This window comes from Sinocyclocheilus anshuiensis, unplaced genomic scaffold, assembly GCF_001515605.1.
Source record: "Sinocyclocheilus anshuiensis isolate Anshui unplaced genomic scaffold, SAMN03320099.WGS_v1.1 scaffold1658, whole genome shotgun sequence".
NCBI lineage: Eukaryota > Metazoa > Chordata > Actinopteri > Cypriniformes > Cyprinidae > Sinocyclocheilus > Sinocyclocheilus anshuiensis.
In genome coordinates, this window is record NW_015547302.1 from 948,623 (window position 1) to 956,857 (window position 8,235).

Here is an 8,235-nt window from a genome sequence, read left to right on the forward strand (position 1 = left end):
CGGGATTGGTGTGATGTCGTAGACCCTGCAATGGTCTCAGGCTTCTGCTGGTGATGGTATCTCTTACACGTTCAACTTAAAGACAGGATAAGAATATTTGCAGATATGTCGATGAGGTATACAGGGTTGATATGGCCCCTGTTCGTCACACTTGCACACACAACACATACACACTGGGCGCTGCCCTACACGATCGCTCACTATGTTTCCACTGTCAAAACAATTAGCAGAGAACGGCTTGGAGTTCAATACTCGAGTAAATAGTGCAGTTTTGTGGCTCTTTTTTTTTTTTTTTTTTTTAAGTCAGGGTCACATTTCTTTCACGTAATGCGTATCAAATACTTGGCATGTTCAAGCAGAGCTTGGAAGCAGTGACAGTAACCCTGTATTTAGGCGTTTTGGCGATGGAAACAGCCACGGTGTAGTATTTTTGCTTTTTTTTGTAACAGCAATCTTTTGGAAAGTCTTAAAGATGGCGGGTCCTAGTGAAACTGGATTCAAACATGGGACGCAGGAGGTCCGCTTGATTAAAGCCAGTCGCTTCGAAATGGCCAAATCCTGCACACATCCAATTCACATTCAGTTTGACTGAAATAAGGCTCTCTCAGCACTGAAATCTCTTATGTTGGATTCAGTTACAAGAAGAGGGTGTTAACCTAAGGTGCCACAGATTACATAGCCAGGCCAAAAGCAGCCAGAGCCAACAAATCTTTAGAAATGTACAATTGTCTCTTGATACTTGTATTGCTTGTTCTTGAATGAAATCAAGTGGCCATCTCTACAGAGACATACATTGGTCCTATGTTGTGAAATACTAGATTACTTTATTCAGTGTGCTCCCTGTGATATCAAATATGAAATCATTGATTGCTTGAAGCCAAAATGAAGGACCTTAAAGTAAGTTACAACTTAAGGTATTCTGAAGATTATTATAGGACTTCTGGTATTGGTTGTCAACGGTATTTCTGTTTTGTACAATGAAATTCAAAGGAATGTTTCTTCATGGTACAGGTTCCTTTTTTTTTTTTCAAAACTTGTGAAGACATTAAATGACAAATATTGGGATCTTGATGTCTGACCAAAAAAAAAGAAATCTGATCAAATAATCATCAATGAAACATTCTTTGGTACCGCATAACATATGGCCCAAAGTTCAAATGTTGTGTGGGGAGAAATCAAACCCTGCATATTTCCCTGGTGACAACAACATTCAAGATACCATTCCCAAATAGAACTATCACATCTCTAATGCAAAAAAAGAACTGTAATTCTAGGCAATGTGCTTCGCTTTTGGTATCAAATCAATTGATTAGAGGTAAATGAACAGGTCTAAACACCCCCCAACACACACACACACACAAATGCTTAACATGCCACGAAAGCAGACACTTACTTTACGTGGCACTGGAGAAGGTACATGGAAAATGGCACTCTCTGACCAAACAACCGATGAGCAAACAGAAATGCCATCTTTCCAGTAAGCAAGAAGTATTGATAAGGCTTTGACACCTATCACAGTTTCCACCAAGTCCATTGTACATTCCACAAGAAAGTGCCACTTATGGAGGCAAAACAGGAAGGAATTCAAATTTATACAATCCAAATAAAATAACAAATAAAATACCCTGCTTAAAGAAAAAAAAAAGGATGATGTAAGAGGGCATTTTCCTCCATTAAGGATACTATGGCGCACAAAAAAGTTATTGCACTTGAGTCCATTTCAGGTGGATACTTTGACGTCAATACAACATAGAGAAAAGGAGTCATGCCAACATTCTACAAGACACTGGGTTACAACTAATCACCAATGCATTACCACACAAAAAACGACACGGCACACATCTACTTCACTAAAGAGTTCACACGTTGTAAAACTAAACACGTTGTTTTCCATACAGAGTTTGAACAGGTCACTAGCTAGAACCGATCAAATTTTCGCCATTATGGTTTAATTCAATTTACAAAGGTTATTTATTCATCTGCGGTGTCGTGAGAAATTCGATCGCGATTTTTGACGGCTCAAAACGCAACCACATGGATGGTGGCTATTTCTGAAACTTACAACAGTTGTTCATTCATAAGGCTCACTAAAGGTGTTAATGGAAGACCATACCCTGTGGCATGTACTTGATAACAAAAGGCACAATCCCACATACTCGTCACAAAGTGTAGTACTTTAAAGAGATGATGAAGATGCTTACAGACTCCAAAGAAATAGCAGCATGCCACGCTAAGCAGTCATTTTCTCAACCAAAGCCGACAAGCAAGTAAGGTCAGTGTTAGATTTACAGATGAACTTCTGAAGGTCCGTGATCGGTCAATGAAGCTCTTGGGATATCTCTGGTGGCACTATGCAACTCTGTGAGAGAGAAAAAAAAAAAATTCCTGCATAGCTCTTTCTTTTTTTTTCAATATGAAATTTTTTTTTAAAGGGATCCCTACATGCCCTGTCAGATCAGCCATTCAGTCAGGCTCCGGTGGTCTTCTAAATAGCCTTATGGAAACAAGCTGCTGGCAAGAACAACAAAAAGCAGCTATTTTTGATTAGATCATTCGCTTGCAGATTTACAATTTGAACTATTAGCGCTTACTGAGTAGAAACATGAAGTAACACTAAGCCAGGGTGAAGGACATCATCAAGTTTAAGAGCACCCCTTAAAAACTCCAATGTTTTCCATTTCAAGGCCTCGGACCGTGACCTTAGGATTCCAGTTGCATGGAGCATGCGTTGCTAAAAGCCCACCCAAATTTCATGTACCAGTACATATAGCACGAGATAGCTAGTTCATGAGGTAAGACTGCCACGTCAAGGCAATTCTGACCACACTTCTTGAGGAATTATGTACAGCACATCATCTTGTGCTCTTGTTATTTACGTTGTTAGAAATATTTGTATTTATAACATCACACAAGTATTTACTACCTAAATGCTTTAACCAAGACATCGAAAAATGGGGAGAAAATGCATCTACTCTGCCTTGTATAAAATGAAATTAATCATTGGATAATACATACTTTTTCTTAGATGTATTCCCAAATCTTTTACCATTCACTACCAATACTGATTTTTTTTATTCTGCAAATTGATGTTTTTATAAGTCATATTCAATAGTGAAAATCAGTGCTTTTGATGTTTTATTTAGGTGAATGATAGTTGGTCAAATATTAGCGATTCCAAATACATTTTACAGCTAAATACTTGACACACATGTATTAAACAAAAAGACAATGATTTTTTTATGTTCTAGTGCAAAAACTCCTAATAAATTCCATGGAAAATTATTATTTTGAGGCCAGAAGCCATTATGGTACATCTTTCAGCAAAACAACCTATAGAACAGTGTGCTTCTTATGAATCTCATCGGAACGAGATCCCAGGTTAACGACAAAATCTCTCAAGTGCTGCGATTGCTGAACTATACCATTTCTTCTTAAGGCAAAAAGTTGGGAGATAGACATAGGTTAAATGAAACGGGTGTTTTGAGTATTGCCTTAAACGGATGTGTCTTCAAGTAGTAAGGACGCTGAGGTCCACTGAGGTAAATCAGACATTCTATCAGCCATTAATACCTTTGCGAGAAAAAAAAATTTGAATACAAAGATGCAAGGATGGACATAAAATAAGGACACTGAGTTAGCTACAATTAATCTGCTTTCCAACAAAAACAAACTCTTTAAACTGCACAATTTGCTGATCCAGAATAAAACAAGAAAAGCTATGTAAATGTGTCATTTTGGTAAATGTCAAATTTGCCCTTCGGTTAATGATGAAATTAAGGCATTTCATAATTCCATTGCTTTGAAATAAACCTCAAATTATCAGTGGTTTGTGGGAACTATCGATTACAATGGAACATTTATAAAATATGGTTTTTGAAGGAGCCGTTGACTGAATGACTCAAATCCGGCTACTCAATTTATAAGGGCAAATGCTAAGTTATGGCTTAGCCATGAAAGCTTTCAGATGGAGGTGAGCTCCACCAAGGGCTAACCAGCCCATCAGTATAGCTTAGTTACGAATATACTGGCATTTTTAGACAGTCTATGATTGTGAATGTACTGGCATTTTACAATAATTAACACACTATGTGGATCTCCAAAAAAATATAATGGGCACAGTAGCTTATGTTAGCGTGGACTTCGTTCGTCTTTTTTCTTTTGGTAATGGTCTTGACGCACACTCAAAAACTGAACCCAAGGAATCATTCATTCACATTTTTACAAACATATCAAAATGAGAAAGGAAAAAGAAAAGAAAAAAAAGTTATGGCACTAAATGATTTTACGGAGAAAACTCCCCTTACCAGTTGTACTTTACTCCAATAAAAAAAAAAAAAAGTCTTGCCACTTTGTGATCGGTTCCCGTATTGTTCGTACACAGAACACCTAATGCACAAATTCAGTCTATTAAGTTCTGAAAGGGTTCAGTTCCAAAGTTCCTGTTGCCAAACTAATTATTTAATCGCTAACTACAGCATTCAAGACTTTCACCAACATCGAAGCAAGCTGCTACCATCATGGCATACATTCGACAAAACAATTCAACAATTTTAGTGCAATGCCAATAAAATGATTAGAAATTTGAGGAATTAAAACAAATACGTTTTAGTTTGCTTTGGCTGGATAAGAATTATTTTCGCTAATAAATAGACAAAGATCTCCTCTAAAAAAATTAGCTTCAAGATACAATTGAAAGCAGCACTTTTTCTTGCACCAAAATGAAATGTATTACTAATCACAGGCTCCACGGGCACTTGTTTTTCAAACTCGACTACTTGTGGTATGACTAGCTAGACTAAATTATTAAATATATTTTTTTGTACAACTACAAGCAGTATAAACTGGCAGTGCAAATAACTTCAAGCTCATCAACCTGCACTTCATTATCGTACCCTGTGCTGTCTAGACACGCACTAATTCCCTCCACCAAACCGCAGCAAAAGTTATTGTACGTGAAAAAGTCAAGCTCAAGTACAGGTAAATAAGCTTGAATTAAACTCTCATGAGGGACTTCCTCTTAGTCATGTAGCCCATTTAGAAATGTTTCAAGATATAACTTGACTAATCTGATTTGCACACATGCACATTTGTACTCTTGCAATTAGAGGTCAGATATTTGCCCATTTACAGCTTATGATAGATGCAAAAGCGTATTTTTTCATCCTTTTTTGTTACTGAACAAGCAAGTGCTTTACATCAGGTCTGCGTGGAGTGGAGAAACTTGTTTAAGCAGCCAAAACTTGTCATTACAAAGACGAAGAGGTCATTTCATAAATCAATATAAATATGCTCTCCACACAGCCTTAAAACATCTAATGTTACCGTTTCATTTGTCTACACACCTTCAATCACCAATAAAATATCAGTTAATGTTACAACACTTCAAAGCTGCTCTATCTACATCACTAATATCCTGATACACGGCAATGAAAGCAACAGTATTGGTATAATTGAGAACAAGTCCACATTTCACGCCTGAAGTATGCATTAATTCTTAGATGTCTTGAATTAAGGGACAGAGATTTATATAGCTCTTCCTAATTGGGAAAAACGCTTTTGCTTGTTTAAGAAAAAAGAAATCTATGGCAAAATTAAAAGCCCTTTCAACTGATTGTCTCATTACTGACTGAGCATATATTGCCTGTTTGTGGTGCACAAACAAAAGAAGGGATGTTTCAAACACTCATTGACAATGTTCTTATTTTGTGTTTAAGTGCAAAAAACCTAATGGAAGCACAATTTTAACTTTGTTAATTAATCTACCTTTGGCAATAAGGAAGCATTTTAAAAAGAGCAGGGGTGAATGTTATTTCAGTACTTCAATTGAAAAGATATTTCTTGGATATCTATTAGTTCCTATTAAAATGGTATTTAGAAATCGCTCGGCTTTGGTCATACCCATGACTGCTCCCTATAAATAAATGTAAAAAAGCTCCAATCAGCCTGAACACTTCAGTTTTGCAAACTTCACATATATACTCCCCAAAGTCTATATGAATCATACGTTCATCTATTCAGGTAATCAATTCATGACGGGTTTAGTGAAATACTTAACCCTTGTTTCACAACGACTTTAAGGGAGTGTATATGGTGTTTAACTGATTGGATCCTAGGTAGGCAAAACTAAATTCAGTAGGCACTGTGAAAGCAACTCCACACTTAATATTATAGCAAAGCAGTAGATTTAATTGAAGATATTTTATGAGGCCCAAGAACAAAAAATAAAACCAACCAAAATAAATAAAACCTAAGGTCCCAAGGAGCAAGTACTGTGTATGACGTTTGTGCTTTCTATACTTCCTTAATGTAGCATCTTCATAATGTTGTTTAAATGGCCAAAATCATGACACTTGTAACTCCTCTTTCTTCTGCCCACCTACAAACAGTGATCTGGACTACCTAATACCTCCATTGTAAACCTAATATGAATTTTCAACCTCAAAACCCATCCAAACACTATCCCCTTTTCTCTCTAACAAGTAAACAAGCATTACATATCAGACCCCTCTATCAGGAGGTCACTGGTCTTTTGGCTTAAGGTAGTATGGTTTCCCTTCTGTCAATATGATTCTGTTAGGTTGTTTGTTTTTTCCTGATCTGTGCTAAATCAGATTGCACCTCACATAAAAACCTCAAAATGTAATAATCAAGTATGGGATGAAAAACTTGGACTGTTGCGCAAAAGTGGATGTCACACACACACACACACGACCACTATCAAATACATGGTCCTGCAAATTCATGCAAATCTAGTGTAACCCGTTTAAATTGTTCCTCAGGGCAGGCTGTAAATTCCTATGCAAGGCCACAGCGTCACGCAAATAGGAGGCATGATATGGAAACCCATCCATTATCACTGTTACCATGGAGACACACAGCTGCATAATTCTAACATGAACCGAGTCAAATCGACTGCAAATGGAGAAGAAATAAAGGACTGACTCGCCAGTGATTCATACTGGTTCGAATAGATGGCTTAGATTCAGATTTTAGATTTTAGACTCATACTTGAATGGACAGCATCTAAAATGGGAGTCAGGAGGAAAGTGGGGGAAAATAAATAGAAATAAATAGCTAAGTTCATCCTCTCGTGTTCGCTCTCTACTGAAATGTGAAGAAAAGCTTTGATACTGGCACAGGAGGGATGTGTGGCTGTAATTGCATATAGATTTATCTAGATGTGTAGAGAGGACCAAACCGAGTGACCACACGTTTTTTTTTTTTTTTACAAGTAAGAACGCCTCACTCCGTCAAGTAGCCATCCAAGCCGATAGTAGCACCATGGCGATCTTTGCCGTAACCATGGCGAAGGCCTCCATTGGGCAGGGGGGGACAGGCGGCGGTGATGCCACAGTGCTTGAGCAGGTTGAGGCTGGGAGAAGACGGTGAGGACGAAGAGGGCGTGGAGGAGGAAGGCTTCATGGTTGACAGAATGAGAGCTAGGCAGTCGGCAACAGCTTTATTGGATGCGCAAGCCAGGGCTGGCGTATGACCTGTGACATGACAAAAACACAACAGAGACATCTTAGCCAAGGAGAAACTCGTTCAAATACATCAGTTACGTGATTTATGAAGCAGTTGTTAAGATGGGACACTATGCTAATATACCGTATTTTCCAGAATATTTAACATCTGAAATGTGCTGCGATTCATATTCCAAAGTGACTTATTTCATGCAAATAACATCAAGCACACACAATATATCAGTTCTCGCATGGCTAACTTGACATCGCAGCCTACTCATCAAACTAAAATGCCGTCAACCAAGCCTCACACGTCTCACCCTCTGTCTTTCTCACAGAAAATGGCCTTTTTTTTTCAGTAAATGAGGGTAAATTGTTGTCAGTTGTTGCCAAATTATACATGTTTTATCTCTTGGGTTTCAGTTTCAGTTTCAACTTCAACACCACTTGTACTTGACAGGCAAGAACAAGTTTAGTACACATGCCGGTAATTCAGTTTCACTTTAAATAGGTTTAGGCTTGGTGTTTATAATAAATGTTGTTTATAATGAATGTCATCATAACCTGATCATAACTGTGGTGTAAAGGGACCTAAAATACAACCGTAGTGTTTATATTTTTTAATTGTTTTATTAACATATTATAATGTAATAATAAAATGTGATTTATACGCCAATACAACTGATGTGATTTTTTTTTTGTCTAAATGCAATTTTCACCCGGTCCAACAGGTGCAGAAAATATTTATAGAAAATATTTGTGGAAAATACGG

At 37.4% G+C, this 8,235-nt stretch overlaps 1 pseudogene; it reads right to left on the reverse strand.

Annotated features, from left to right (window-relative positions):
- Positions 1–6,698: 6,698 nt before the first annotated feature.
- LOC107701754 (serine/threonine-protein phosphatase 6 regulatory ankyrin repeat subunit C-like) overlaps positions 6,699–8,235 on the reverse strand; it is a 21,221-nt pseudogene continuing 19,684 nt past the window's right edge.